Raw genomic sequence first — 16,550 nt, forward strand, 5'->3', positions numbered from 1 at the left:
GGTAAATTGCAGGCCGGCATACTCACCCAGGGAGTTCTCCTCCTTTGTTCTCGTTGGTGTGTATATCCCACCTGATGCTGAGGTAAAAAATGCCCTGTGCGAACTCAGCGACACTGTCACGCAGTGGGAGACGGCCCTCCCTGACTCACTGTTCATCGTCATGGGTGATTTCAACAAGGCCAACTTCCGCCAGGAGCTACCCCGATTTCATCAGCATGTCACCTGCCCCACCAGGAATGCCAACACACTGGACCACTGCTACACGGTCTTGAAGGGGGCATACAAAGCCACCCCTTGGGCAGCACTAGGTTCATCGGACCACTGCCTCATACACCTGTTACCAACCTACAGGAGACGCCTGGAGACTTCGAAACCGGTCCTTAAATCCTCCAAAGTGTGGTCAAGTGAAGCTAAGCTACAACTTCAGGCCTGCTTCGACTGCACAGACTGGCAGACCCTGGAATCGCCAAACTTGGACGAATGGGCAGAAAATGTTACCTCATACATTAACTTCTGTGAGAATCACTGTATTCCAACGAAAACCTTTAAACTCTACCCTAACGACAAACCGTGGTTCTCAAAAAAACTACGGAAACTGCGCAGAAGCAAGGAGGACGCGCACAAGTCAGGCAACCGTGATGAATACAGAAGGGCAAGGAATGACCTGAACAGAGAACTGAAAGCTGCCAAGAAGAGCTATGCAGATAAACTGGAACAGAACCTCTCCTCTAACGACTCACGAGCTGTGTGGAAAGGGCTCAAGGCCGCCACTAACTATAAGCCCCCCCCGCAGCATGCAACACCGAGCGCTGTGCTCGCCGAGAATCTCAGCGAATTTTACTGTAGATTTGAGAACCAGACTCCCCCAGAGCCACGAGGACCTCCACCCCTCCCTGCCTCTGAGACCCTGAGAACAAACTCGCCCCCTCCACCGGTGAACGAGGCTGATGTTCTGCATCACTTGTTAAGGCTAAATGTCAGGAAAGCCTCTGGCCCGGACGGTGTGTCACCAGCCTGCCTGAAAACCGGCGCTCGACAGCTCGCTCCCATTCTTTCCTCTATCTTCAACAAGTCCCTTCGGAGCGGTAAAGTCCCCGCTTGCTTTAAGAGGTCCACCATCATCCCTGTCCCCAAAAAGCAGGGCGTCGCCGACCTTAACAACTTCAGGCCCGTGGCACTTACATCAGTCATCATGAAGGTTCTTGAAAGTATGGTGCTCCCCCTCCTCAAGCTCGCCACTGAGGCCCTGCTGGATCAGCACCAGTTCGCATACAGAGCAAACAGGTCCACCGACGACGCCATCAATATCTGCCTGGAGCTTATCCATGAACACCTGGACAAACCCGGCACGTACGCCAGGATCCTCCTTCTGGACTTCAGCTCAGCGTTCAATACCATCAGCCCCAAAATACTTCAGGAGAACCTTGCCACACTTGGGGTCCACCCCACTCTGCGCCTGTGGATCATGGACTTCCTCACCAACAGATCCCAGGCCGTTAAGCTAGGCACCATCTCCTCTCAACCTCGGATTACAAATACAGGAGCACCTCAAGGGTGTGTCCTGTCGCCATTCCTGTTCTCCCTGTATACGAACGCCTGCAGATCCACAGCGGAATCCGTCAAAGTGATCAAATTTGCTGACGACACCACCATCGTCGGCCTCATCACCAAAAATGATGAGGAAGCGTACCGCCACCAGGTTGAGAGCATCTGCCAATGGTGCAGGGAGAACGGGCTGGTCCTAAACACGGCAAAGACTGTTGAGATGATTGTTGATTTTAGGAAGCACGCCAACCCCCCTCCTCCAATCCGTATTGATGACAAAGAAGTTGAAAGAGTTCCCTGTGTACGACTTCTGGGCACAATCATCTCCAACGACCTGAAATGGAAGGCAAACACCTCCACCACCCAGAGGAAAGCCCAGCAGAGGTTATTCTTTCTCCGCCAACTGAAGAAGTTCGGTATGTCCCCAAAACTTCTGACCAACTTCTACTCCGCTACGATTGAATCTGTCCTCTGCTCTTCCATCCTAGTCTGGTATGCCAGCTCCTCCGCTAGCGACAGACACAAATTACAGAGAGTCATCAGATCAGCAGAGAGAATCATCGGTAAACCGCTACCTGCTCTGGACCTCCTCTACCACTCAAGGCTGCGCTCCAGAGCTTTGAGGATTGCAAATGACCCCTTACACCCAGGAAACCGGTTATTCAGCCAGCTCCCTTTGGGCCGGAGGTATCGGTCCATCTACGCCAGGACCACCAGACACAGAAACAGCTTCTTCCCCTCAGCTGTGAACTCACTGAACTCTCTCCACGCACTCCCCACTATAACGTGATTTTGTGATTATAGAAGAATTGCGCGTTTTTTTCGATTGTATGCTTTCTCTGTATGTAATGTGTGATATAGTGCTGTCGATCCTTCTGATGTTTTCTGTGTGCCCTATCCTGCTTTCTCTGTATGTAAATGTGTGATATAGTGTTGTTGATCCTTCTGATGTATTCTGTGTGCCCTATACTACTTGCATCCTGTACGTGCCAAAACCAATTCCGGGCACGACCCAGTCGTGCTTGGCGAAAATAAAGATTCTGATTCTGATTCTGATTCTGATTCTGATTAAAAGTTCAGACCCTTAGGTAACTATTTATGTCTTTTTTTTTTTTCTAATTGTAATTTTTTTTTTTTACTATTAAAACTTTTATTTGGGTAATATTATGGTGTGGGACATAAACTGTTAATTTTTAATGTTGTTAGCTGTGTAAATAGTAATGTAAAAAATGTGTAGCTGTAGTTTTACTATTTGGCCACAAGATGGCCACCTTCGTTTTTTGTTTCCCTCCTTGTACTTCTCTCTAAGCGGAAGTACAAGGGGGATGCGGAAATCTCTCCGGGCAGAAGAGCCGGAGCCTCACAGGTGAGCGCTTCGGTTTTTCTGCGGGGGAAAGGGATCGGTGATCGGGAACCATGTTCCCTTTCACTGATCCCAGGGCTACCGGGCGGCACAGCGGGGATGCGGGGGCGCGCCCAAGCGCGGGAGCGCTGCAGAGCTGCCGCCCGGACGTGAGCTTCACGTCCGGGCGGCGGAAATGGTTAATGAAAGCCTGCAAAAGCTTGTACTAAACTCTCCCATTCGATCCCTAAAAACATTGCTTTTAAAGTGTTGCATTTAACACCCATGGAGTGCCTGTGTGAACTAGCCCTTACAGAGGCAGCTGTAGTATCAACAGACAACAATGCAGCAGAAGGCATCAAGACTCAGCAATCAAGTCCATTTTAATGTTTGTGCTTTTTCCAACCATAAGGTGAAGGCAAAGAGAAGGGAAAAGACAGGGTAGTGAAGGTATTCAGATAGTTTACAGAGCTTTTCCAATCATTAGGGCTAACTGCCTGCTGTGAGCAGGCACAAGTATTGTTTGTTTGTTTTCATTTAATATAGTGTTAGTTTGTCTTTTTTTAACTCATCCAAGTAAGCAATCTCTTCTGTTAAAGTTTTACATTTTTTTGTTCCTCTTATATGCAGGTATGCTGCTGTGAAAATGCTGGCTAATAAGTGGGAGTGGTCACCTCAGGAAAAAACAAATTCAGTTATAAAACTAAGAGAAACCGGTAGGAAGGCAGTTGGCACTACAGCAGTATGTAGTCAGCATGGAAGGGGATTAGACAGGTAGAACACACCTTACCCACAGTGTTGTAACTTGCGCGCTCTGATCCAAGGGAAGTACATACATAGAAGAAGGAGAAGGATCAGGAATGATCGGCACTGCAACGTACATTTCTTCTTCTTCTACGGAGCCTCCATAGAAGCGCGATACAGCGTGAAACGGCCGTCAGGCAAGCAGTGGCCAGCACCCACCGTCACCGCCACACCTCTGAGCACCGGTATGTCCATGTATGCTGATCTACTGTTTTGTATTTATGCATTCGGACTGTGCCTCACTTTTTGAAGAATAAATGTACGTTGCAGTGCCTATCATTCCTGATCCTTCTCCTTCTTCCATATAGTTAGAAAACTAAGTCTAGTTGTCACGGAGGGGATCAAGACTCGATCCCTTGGGCAACAATATGGCAGCCAAGTGTTGTACAGACACTTCACTCTGCTTTAGCAACAGGTATTTTGCTTTATATATGAGAGGGGGGACAATGGCACAGCACACAGCAAAGTGGCTTCCTGCGGGAGAGATCCAATGTGGTTGGGATTTACTCTTGCATAAAGATATAGCATTTCAGATCTTTAACCTCCTGTGCGTTACGGACGAGCTCACCCTGTCCAGTAAGGCCGGGCTGGATTGCTCAGGCTCTGGTGGGCCGATAAGCATAATTTTTTTTAAACCTGCTGCGTGTCTTACCCGATCGGCCGCCGATCCGCCTCTACCCACCGCGAAAGAGGCCCCCCACCGCAGACCCCTTGCGCAGCCTGGCCAATCACTGCCAGGCTGCGCTGTGGGGTGGATCGGGACTCCCCCTGACGTCACAACGTCGATGACGTCATTCTGTTCGTCGCCATGGCGATGGGGGAAACCCTACAGGAAATCCCGTTCAGAACGGGATTTCCTGATGGGTTTGATCGCCGGCGGCGATCGGAAGGGTGGGAGAAGGGAGCAGGGAGGGGGGAATCGTGTAGCTAGCACTAGGTTAGCTACATGATAAAAAAAAAAAATTAGGTGAAAAAAAACAACCTTAGGCCATGGGGATTTAAAACGCCAGGGAGGTTAAAAGAAGCTTGGGAGACACCATACAACATACGTCCACTTCTTAACTGAGGTGACCACACCCACTTTAACCAGCTTTAACACAAAGTGTATGCACCTTAAGTGGCCCAGATTAAGAAGGCATTAAACAAGCAGTAGAAACAACTGCAATAGATGTGGTATGCTAGGACTAGTATTTACTGTCACATCTCACATGCTGCATCTTAAAATAATTCTCATTATGTCTAATAATGGTCTTCATATTGAACAATGTGGCACAGTTTTCATCAATGTATATGTGCCTGGAGCAGCCATTTGAGGATGTGTACTGTTGCCCTGGATGTGTGCATGTTATTGAGGAAGTGAGGAGATAAACAAAGTCGGCACTGCTGGCAGTTGTGTTTAATCTTCAATAGGTGGTACACATCAATAAAGTTCATACAGAACAAAAGTTAAACATACCATATTGCTGGAGGCTGTGAGCTGGCGGTGGGTGTAGGGCACAGAATAGCCTGTTATTGAGTAAGACGCTAGGACCAAAGAGCAAAATTAATAACTCCATAGATAATATGGAGATGATCTTGGTGCTCACTGAACATACACTGTCTGGGATCAGTAAAGAGGATAGTGGAGTACAGCTAGAGGTTGGTAGCAGGGTGACTGGTAAAATAGGGAAAAGTGTATGGGAGGCTAACCCTGAGTGAGCACAGCCTAATAATTATACATGTTAATATAATGCTAAGTATGATGATTTAGGGGTAGTGGGGCAGCAGCATGATATATCCTCTAGCAAATAGAATAAGGACTCCTGCAATAAAAATGGGAAACACGTGGGGGGTGAACGAGCAGTGAGCTTGAGGAAGGACGCGTCTGGATGTAGTTCGTGCCTGACCGAGCTGCAGAGTCCACCTGCCAGGGCTAAATAGCACACCAATTGAGTGAAACACTTATCCCAGAGCACACACATTTGTGAATGCAGTTGAAGTGATAAACCGATACCACACTGCATCAGAAGGTTGTGGAGGATTACGCGCTTATGACCACGTGGAGCAGCAATGTCCTCTCAAGATGGCCCCTCTTCCCCTGTACGTTCACAGGGTTCAAATACCAACTCTGCATCAAGGGGCTCACTAAACGGGACCTTGAGGACAGTCTGGAGTTGATGTATTTCAAACTGTCAAGTAAGTTCCAGACAGAGCTTCACAGGGTCAAAACTTCTCTGATGCAGGAAATGTCCACTTTAGGTAGCAGGACCGTCTTGCTGGAATCAAAACAATAAAAACGTATATTAAGTATCGGTGGGCATTTCCTTTCAGACTGGTGGTCACTCATAACAGGGGTGCTCACTCTTCAACCACCCCATCAGATGGCACAGATATCCTGGTGAAGCGGGGTTTACAGCAACCGCCTCCATCCACAGCCCAAAAGGTTGTTTACCCTCTTTCTCCTATATGGACACCCAAGCACTCCCGTGATAACAGGATCTGAAGAGCTCTAGAAGATGATGGCTGAAGTCTGATATTGCAACCAGGCTGATCTGGTCTGATCATCAGAATGTCTCTGGAGGGTTTGAGGACCTAGGCCTCCCATATTCACCAAGAACACAGAGATTAAAAGATCTATTATTGTAGTATTCGACTTGTGTGAACAACTGAACAATATGTTGGAGGAATATTTTATTCATAATAACAACGGGGAGTTCTCCGTAAGTACTCTTTGGGTCCCACATAAATCTGCCATCAGAGGAAAATGATTCAGTTTTGCGTGTAAGAGGAAGAGGCTTGCTAGAATTCAGCAGCTGACTCAAATAGCTAGACCAGTTATACCATGTACATGGATCTGCGTCTGACTCTGTGACATAGGAGGCTATCTGGGAGGGTCGGCTCACTTTAGATAAATTATTGACAGAAAAAGTGGAAAAGACCTTTAAATTTTCCAGAGCAAAATTTCTCTTACAGGGGAATTCCACGAACACAATGTTTACGTGGAAGCTCACACAATACTATAAGCTATGTCTATAGGTTACAAGACTGTAGAGGTAACCTGGAATCTATTCAGAGTAAGGTTCTAAAATATTTTCAACAGTATAAGGCAGCATTATTTAAGGCACCATGGAAGATCATTCAACCCAAGCAAGGGATTTATTGACAGGTTTTAGAAAGCCTTGAATAAATGTATATGAAACCAGAAGCCAGTCCATTTAAAAATGCCCATCTATACAGCGCAACTACTAAGATAGGTGTCCAACTTATTGGCCACTACGTTTATGGAGATCATGAACTGGTTTAAACCTGAGCTATACATCTCCTGGGTCCAATTCAACACTATCTGTAAAACTCTATAAATATACAGACCCACTTTAAACGCTTTATATGTTAAACAAATCAAAAAGCTGAACATTATTGTGGCAGATTTGCTTCAGATGTGGCATAAGTACCAGGCTAAATTCCAACTTAGGTCAGCACTGGTCCCGCAGCTTTCCTTTATAGGACACCCAGAAATTCCACTGGCGTTCCTAGATACTGTATCTCTAGGTGGGACTCAACTTCCTAACCCTTTCAAATATGTTTTGGTTAGGGGACAGATTGTTGGACTTCTCTACCATAACGTTTAACAAACAGGTCCCATTTACTGATTACTGTAGATACCACCAAATAAGGCATTTTTTTCTTAAAGCATTCAACTTGTATTAAGTCAAATTACACTTTCTATCAGAGCCTGTGTCTCTCTCTGAGCAAATCCCAAGGGTTATATTTCTCTGTTGTACTCTCACATAATGGGAACAATAACTAAAGTTCAAACAAAAAATATGTTGGACTGGGAGTCTGAACTGAATTTAGAGATGGAACTTCCTCAGTGGCATAAGGTCTCCGCTAATGTGTCAAAAGCAGCTAAAACAGAAGCAGTAAGGTATACTGCGCGATGTCGGTTCGATTGCATACAATATCTCCACAACTATCCTCCCTCTGTTTTAGTGACTTCCAAGCTGAGGGTACCATGGCACATATTTTCTGGGAATTCCTGACAGCTGACAAACTTTGGATTTGACTTAAAACATGTTTGGGACAACTCCTTTCCAAATCACGTCTCAATAACAGTTGTACTGGCCATGTTGTTGCCACCAAACACTACCATACCTAAAGATTGGAAAAGGGGTTATTATGTGTTGATTTGTTAAGCCCTTTGGGTAATTGCTTTAAGTTGGAAATTGGCAGGGCTAAGATTTGAGCAAGTGCTTACTAGGTTGGTATACGTTATGTTATCTGATTAGTTTTACCATACCATGAATGATACTTAGGAGAACTATCACTTAAAATTGGGATCAGTGGACCCTGGACTATATATCTTTGCAAATTAGATGTGTATGATCAGAATGACCTATGTTCTGTTGTTACTATTCATGTTTTTTGAATTAGTATATTCAACAAATAAAACCTTAGTGAAAGAAAAAATGTGAAAAAGAGTAGCTAAAGTCAGACAGGGGCCAGTGAAAAGGGGCACTATTATCAGGTAGTCAGACAGGGTAATCTGTTGAAAGAAGCATGAATGCAATACAGTATGTTGTCTCTTGGGAGTTCAGGTTCAGCATATCACAAAGATACATTGATAAGTGGGGCGCATTGCCAGAGCCGCCAGCGGGACAACAGAGGGAGCCAGCAGGATGCCGGGGGATGGTGGGCTGGAGGAAGCCTCAGGTAAGTCCAGTTTTCTTTTTTAAGACACCACTCAGGGTCCCTTTAAGCCTCCTTGAAGCCACTCCATCCCTTGCTGTGTCTCCTGTCACCCCCAATAGTGCCGAAAGCCTGGCCAAGTCACGCTTTGTGGCCAGGCACGCTCCCCATTGCGCTCCCGCGGCTGGGAGCGTTCTGCGCTTGCACAGTACTACTGCACAGAATGCTCCCAGTGACATGAGCAGGGGGAGCACGTCTGGCTGGGCCTTGCATGCACGATGAAGCAGGACTCAGCTAGGCTTTCAGGCACTGTTGTGGGTGACAGGATCCCCCGGAGACACAGTGAAGGACTGAGCGGCCTCAAGGGGGCTTAAGGAAGCCCAGGTTAGTATGGAACCTGAGATGGCTTTCATCTCAGGTTCTCTTTAAGGGGTAAAAAAAACCCTGAAACATTAACTGGTTAAAAATGACTCCCATGCCATGTAACCCACTGATGAGTCCCCCCCCCCCCCCCTTCATATTCATTTATTGGAGCTAGCTTTAGATGTCAGTTGACCACCACTCTTATCTTTTCATCTGCACTGGGATTGCTCTGTTCCAATGGGTTTCCCATTGATAGGACACACCTCCCTATATTAAAAAGAGCAGGAAGAAAGTGTAAAGTCAGGGTCACAACCTCTCACACTACATCCCAGAAATCTCCACACTGATGCCAAAATGTCATCAGTAGTGACAAAATGTTAACATGTTGTACCTTATTTTCTGGTTGAACTCGATGGACAAAGGGAGTGTGTGTGATTAACATGTGTTACTACAGAGAGCTAGCTCATTGCAGTGATGTAGCCAGCAACTTACAGCAGGAAGGAAGCAGCAGTAGGAACTTCAGCTGTGAGCCCCAGCATAAGGTCATCAATGGTGTGTTTGTGGAAAGGATTTGGATGCCCTTCATTGTGTTAGGTTGTCGGGGATAAAAAAAACACACACAATGTACTATAGATAGGCTTTTTATATTCACAACTTTGAGAAGTTTGGTCATTTTTAGGGCGCCTTACTAAGACGTGGTTGTTGCTGTGTTTGATATAGCTACAGCATGAGACTCCTCGGTATGTGAAGTATGTTTACATAACTAAGTTCTGCCACCTTACATTACCAGCATGTTAACATGGGTCTCTGGTTTTCCTCAGCTCATACCTCAGGCTGCATCTGCTTCTTATGGTCAAACAGCTCTTTATCCTCAAGCATACAGTAGCACAAACTATGAAGCAGTAGAAAAAAATACCATATTCTAACAGCTGTAAAACTGTACTTATCTAGTTGCTGGTTTTTTGTTGTAATTTACATTTGATATCAAACAAATTCTGATGGAATAATGGATATTCTGTTCTGATATAGATATATATATATATATATATATATATATATATATATATATATATATATATATATATATATATATATATATATATATATATATATATATATATATATATATATATATATATATATATATATAGTATATGACTGATACTAATAGAACAAATTAATTTTCTTGTCCCCCTCCTCCACACTATTGTAAAGATTAGGAGATGTCAAATGGCCTAATCTACTTTCCAATTTGAAAAACTAAAGTTGAGACAGAACGGCAGAAGAAAGAAGCCCATACTGTAAATAGGAGAGGCTATCTGGACCATCTTTATACAAGTGCTCTTATGTATGCTAAGCCTAGCATTCCCACTAAATTCCATGTAAAGAGGCAAAAGATGCATGGAGACTACACTGGTGGAGATTTATCTGCTAGTGAGCACTATTCAGGGGGCAAAAAAAATTATCACATCACTTGTATCCTCAGCAAAAAACATTCAGGTGAGACCAATTTCTACTAGGCAGGTTTTTAGCACTGGCACCTGAGAGGAGGTACAATTTGATCCAAATACCTCAGCACCAATTAAAATTTGCTAAAGGAGAACGAGTTAGCACACTCAAGAGAGAGGTAATTCGGCCCCCGGAAATAGTCCAAATTACGTATTTAAACCCCCAAAAGATTCTAACACCTTTACAGACTAATCAAACTAAAATAAAAAATGTTTCCTGGAAATGGCCTTTAAAGGTCCATGCAGACATCCTATTATTGCCAAATCATTACTGAGTGGCCTAGATGACACTCCTCTGGCAGGCAGTGTACGTTTGTCTTAGCCAAGTGACGTACCGTCCTATAGAGTGGGTACGTAGAGAAGAGTCAGGAGGGCATCCTAACAGGATACAAAATGTAGCAAACATCCCAAAAGTTTGCCGCGGCCAAGTGTTTGTGCCTCGCACCTTGATGGGTGCAATAGACTAGGCGATACCTTTACAGACATCAAACTTACAGCTAAAAACAGTCAAACTAATGTTTTCAGCTGCCAGACTATTGTCTGTACATATCCTAAGCCAAGATGTGTACAGAATAAAGGCAACTGTCAGATCAACTAATAAATCAAGTTTGTATATAGCAGAGCAGCTGGAGAAATGACAGCGATGAACAGGGAAATGGACCAGTAAGATTGGAAAACAGAACAGGTTAGGTACACATACAACAGGTTATATAGTCTTAAACCCCCTCTTGTGGGAAAAGCATAGAAGCACATGTGCATCTAAAGAATCCCTGAAACAGGATAATCTCATTGCGTAAATTAACATTTTTGTTAACTGAAAATTTAAAGACTAATATGCTTAATGTGTAACTACGCTTAGGAACACTTTTGTAAATAAAAGCCACGAGTGAGTTCTCTATACAGTAACAATTCCACACATACATTTTGTTTGCACATTTTCATGCTGTTTTCAGGAGACTTATGTTACTGTCAACTTCTTTAAAGAGACACTGAAGCGAAAAAAAAAAATTATGATATTATGATTTGTATGTGTAGTACAGCTAAGAAATAAAACATTAAGATCAGATACATCACTAATTGTTTCCAGTACAGGAAGAGTTAAGAAACTCCAGTTGTTATCTCTATACAAAAAAGCCATTAAGCTCTACGACTTTCAAAGTCGTGGAGAGGGCTGTCTTCTGACTTTCATTATCTCAACTGTTAGTGAACAATTTTCTTTTTCTCTGCCAGAGGAGAGGTCATTAGTTCACAGACTGCTCTGAAAGAATCATTTTGAATGCTGAGTGTTGTGTAATCTGCACATATTAGAGAATGATGCAATGTTAGAATAAAACACTATATACCTGAAAATAAAAATGAGAATATTTTCTTTGCTGCTAATCTTCTAGTAATTATTCATAGTACACAACCAATTCATTATATCATATATATTTTTATCGCTTCAGTGTCTCTTTAATGAGATGCTTTAAAAGTGTACATTTCTGAATGTGACACTCTAGTGCAGCGGTGGCGAGCCTATGGCATGCATACCAGAGGTGGCACTCCGAGCCTTCTCTGTGGGCATGTCCGCTGCTGGCTGCCACCGCCGCTATATTGCAGTTTTCTTTAATCCATTAAAAAAAAAAATTCTCCCCCATCCTCCCCTACCCTCTGGGAAGAACCATCCTAGTCCTGTGCAGGCAGTCAGAGAGGCAGGCAGGTGAAAGAGGACTATATTTTCACCTGCTGCCTCATTGCGCATTGAGCCCTCCTGACAAGTAATTGATATCTCCGCCTGGGAACAGGAAGATACCGATTGGGGGAGTGCCAGCAGCAGAGAGGTACGTGTAGCATGGTACAGAGCACCACTCCCATACTCGCAGGGCAGGGTGGTGGGCTATTTGAACAGGCGCCATGAAAGCCACTGAGATGGGAAAAAGGGTAAGTGGTAATTTCATCGCAAGCAACAACACTGACCCTCTTCCTGAGCAGCACCAGGAATCTACTCTAGCCCACCCAGCAGCAGCATGTACTTACCCTCCCTACCTACCGCTATAAACAGCATATACCCACCCTCCCTACATACTACCCACGCAGCAACACCTATCAGGTGTTTCTAACTGAAGCCTGAATGGATTAGGCACATGCTTGTTTCATGTGTGTAATTCAGATGCTACTGCAGCCAACATGATCAGCAGGACTCCCAGGCAACAGGTATTGTTTAAAAGTAAATAAATATGGCAGCTTCCATATCCCTCTCCGTTCAGATCTCCTATAATGAAATGTAGTTTTCACCACATTACAGAAAAGCAACGCAGGTGAACTGTAGCTACTTCAATGCTATGATACCGTAACACAACACATCCGTCATTTTCCAATCTTTGAAATCTTTAAACGCGCCCTCAAAACTCACTTTTTCCGACAAGCATACGCTCTACCACAGGCCATTCTCGCTTTGACCTTAGGCCAAGTTGCACTCCTCCTAGATAACTTAAAACACACTGCCTTTAACCATTTCAGACGCCCGGACGTGATCCTCACGTCCAGGCAGCTGCTCTGCTGCGGTGCCGCGCATCTCGGGTGCGCCCCTGTCCTGTCCCCCGGTAGCCCTGGGATCACTGAACGGGAACATGGTTCCAGATCACCGATCCGTGTCCCCAGCAGAAAAACTGAATCTCTCTTACTAGAGGCTTCAGTCTTTCTGCAAAAAAAAGTTCCCCCGTCCTCCTTGTGCTTCCGGTGATCGAGAAGCACAAGGAGAAAAATAAACTCAAGGTGACCATCTAGTGGCCAAATAGTAAAACTACATCTACATACCTTTTACATTAAAATTTACACAAAAAAAGAAAACTAAAAATTAACTGTTTATTCCCACACCAAAATATTACCCTAATAAAATTTTTAATGGAAAAAAATTTTTACAATTAAAAAAAAAAAAAACAACAACAACAAATAGTTACCTTAGGATCTGAACTTTTTAAATATGCATGTGAAGGGGGTATACTACAAACATTTTTTAAATTATAAGCTTGTAAATAGTGATGGACGCAAAACGGAAAAAATGCACCTTTATTTCCAAATAAAATATTGGCGCCATACATTGTGATAGGAAAAAAAAATTAAATGGTGTCATAACTGAGACAAACGGGCAAATAAAATACATATGTTTTAATTATAGTAGCAGGAGGGGCGCATGCGCGGTGCCAGCGTGATCGGATGCAGGTCTGCTGAGCTCCATGCCTGAGTGAGAGAAATGAGGATTTCTACCGCCAACTAGACCTCATACCTAGCTAACCTAAGCGAAGACTGACCCCGGGATATGTCCACACGCAAACGGACCAAGAAGAGAAAGAAAAATAGCTCCCAGGAAGAAACTATTCCAGAGCTCTTAGCCCGCCGCGCGAAGAACCAAGCCTCAAAGATGGCCGCCGCAGCATCAGGCCAGACGCCCAGCGGCTCAGCCGAATCCTCGCCCCATCACAGCCCCTAAACAGGACAATTCAGCTCTCCTCAACTCGATACAGAAGATGCTAAAGAGAGAGCTTGATAGTGCAGTAGCGACCATTAACAACAATATCCGAGACCTAGGGGACCAGGTTCATGTGATCGAGCAGAGACTGGACTCATTCGCAGACGCGCTGGCCGATGACAAGAAGCGTCTGGACACCCATGATCAGAGACTAGATGCACTTGAGGCAAGACAGGAGGGTGAGGAAAATAGGGCCGCAGATCCAACATCCGAATACGAGGACTGCCCGAATCCTTCACGGACCTCCGGTCAGTAGCTGTCAACTTTTTCTCAGCCATTCTGCCTCAGGTAGAGCAAACCATGTTCCGACTGGACAGAATACATAGAGCTCTGGGTAGGCCGAGAAACCCTGAACTACCCCGAGACGTAATACTTAAATTTCAATACTACGAAACCAAAGAACAAATAATGCTGGCTGCCCGAAACCTGACCTCGCTCCCGGGTGTCCCTGGGTCAGTACAGCTTTATGCACATCTTTCACCGCTAACCTTACAAAAACGAAAAAAAACCTTCCGGCCGATTGCACAAGCTCTGCTTGCGGAGGACATTCGCTACAAATGGTGCTTCCCATGTTCCATGATTTTCCCACTACAAGACACTACCCACCGAATCACCATGGTCGAAGAGGGCAAGCGTATTCTGGGAGCCGCCAACATTACAGTAAACACCACGCAGGCTTTGAAGATGCCTAGGCTGCAGAGACCAGAACGAGAGTGGCAGACGGCGGGAAGAAGATCTGGCTCGCATGCAGGATCACCGTCCTCATCCCCGAGATGACTTCAGACCTGAATACGGAGCTGTTCCTGGCCGATGTAACCTCAACTTCAGTCCCTAGCATATAAAGCAACGCTTTGTGAGTACACTACCTTTCTTTTTTATGAAAAACGCTGTCGTTTGCTGAAACGAACGACTATGGTCCTACTGCTAACCCAAGGACGGCCCCACCCTATCTCATGGACAGAATACCTTTTCAACATGGGTAAGAACTCTATGCAATTTAATCCTTTTTGCTGTCCATTTTTTGATATTTTTGAAACTGCCGAGACTTTATTTTTATAAATACGAGATATTATGAAAGCCCACCCTAACTTCAACAGTGGACTATGCAACTACCTTCCATTTACTGTAATCCTTTCTTACAATTGAGGGAGATGCCATTTGATGCTGGGTTGTAAGGAGGTTGTTTATACCTGCATGCTTTTATGAGATCCATAATTACTGTCTGGACGGCTAGTTACCATTAGAATTATAACCTTCATAAACATGTTTGCAGATTTTAGCATAGGTAACCATAGACAGGCCAAGCCTAGCGATAATGTTGTTCTAGGCACTCTGCATTTACCTAAGTTACCGACTGGTATGTCTCGCAGTAACAAGAAATGTGCCACTCCTTCCAAAGCATATAGTAAACACTTAGATGATCTCTACAGTAAATCCTTGAGAACGTTCTTCCTCCCCCTCCAACTATAAAAGGCACTAGTATCCCTCTCAATGATTACTTGATTACTCAAATGGTTGCACACGACCTAGGATAACTCCACACGTGTGAGACCCACCTCACCCTGATACTTCAATAGTTAAATACATTTTATGAGAGGTCGTTTACTGTCTGCTACCCTACATATCCTCCGCTCACTCAGGGTTCCTATGTTGATTCTCCCAAACGATGCAGACAACTGAGGTGACTTTCAAGATCCTCATGTCTGCCTGGATGTTAAAGGGCGTTTTGCCCAAAATATCAAGTTTATCTTTCGCTTGTTATAATGTTAATGTTGATTGTTCTTATTGTTACGATGGCTATCTGTGTTATCAACAGGGTTATGACTACACAGCAACCTCTATTCTACATTTTGTGAGCCTTGTACACTCCCTATGGAGACTCTAAAACTTGTATCCCTCAATGTGAGGGGATTTAACTGCCCGCAGAAGAGAAGAAAAGCACTAATGGAGATACTGAGACATAAGCCCGATATAATATGCCTGCAGGAGACGCACCATACACTAACCTCCTGTCCACGCTTCTACCATAAAAGTTTTAAAATAGTGCACCAAGCCCATGCTGACAAAAAACATAGGGGAGTTATGATTTTAATCAGAAACTCGCTGCCCCTTGATATCACATCAGTCGAAGTAGACCCTAAAGGCTGTTATATTATCCTCAAAGGCTCACTCTATGGTAAGATATGGTACCTAATTAACGTCTAGGCACCCCCAGAAATTGTATTACAAATTTTTACAGAAATACAAAAAGGAATTGAAGTAGGCCCCAATACCATTTTTATGTGGTGTGGAGATTTTAACCTAACTTTGCATGAGGGGCTTGATAAGTCCAAACCAACCCTGGATAAGTTAACTAAGACCCAAAGAATACAACTTAACACCATGTTAGAAGATAACTTTCTGGTAGATGTATGGCGAGAGCTGTATGGGAACAAACGGGGCTACACGCATTTCTCGAGTGCACATGGCACCTATGCTAAGATAGACCACTTCTTGGTTACTTCTTCAGTGGTCCCCTCTCTGCAATACCTACGGCACATCCCAGTCACATTTACAGATCATGATCTTTTACTGATTAGTCTGGAACTACATGCTCCAGCATCCCCGCATCCACATTGGCAAATAAATGAATCCATGGTTATCAATCAAAAAACTAGGTCCCAAATATCTGCATTCTTAAAAGAGTACTTCAATTTAAATGACACTGAGGATGTAACGCCAATTACGTTATGGATGGCGCATAAGGCAGCAGTGAGGGGTTTCTTAATTAAAAGCGCTTCGCAAATAAAAAAATGTTCCCTTGAAATATATGATA

General features: G+C 44.2%; 1 protein-coding gene and 1 long non-coding RNA gene across 4 annotated transcripts in view; one reads left to right on the forward strand and one right to left on the reverse strand.

The window, feature by feature from the left end:
* The window catches only part of GALK2 (galactokinase 2), a 306,129-nt gene that overhangs the window by 77,857 nt on the left and 211,722 nt on the right, over positions 1–16,550 (reverse strand). The gene's annotated exons all lie outside the window — the stretch shown is intronic.
* Positions 3,632–16,550, forward strand: part of LOC137563222 (uncharacterized) — a 31,830-nt gene continuing 18,911 nt past the window's right edge. Inside the window, exon 1 of the long non-coding RNA XR_011030293.1 lies at positions 3,632–3,876. This is a non-coding gene — a long non-coding RNA (uncharacterized lncRNA). The remainder of the gene's footprint in view (positions 3,877–16,550) is intronic.

This window comes from Hyperolius riggenbachi, chromosome 3, assembly GCF_040937935.1.
Source record: "Hyperolius riggenbachi isolate aHypRig1 chromosome 3, aHypRig1.pri, whole genome shotgun sequence".
NCBI classification, from domain to species: domain Eukaryota; kingdom Metazoa; phylum Chordata; class Amphibia; order Anura; family Hyperoliidae; genus Hyperolius; species Hyperolius riggenbachi.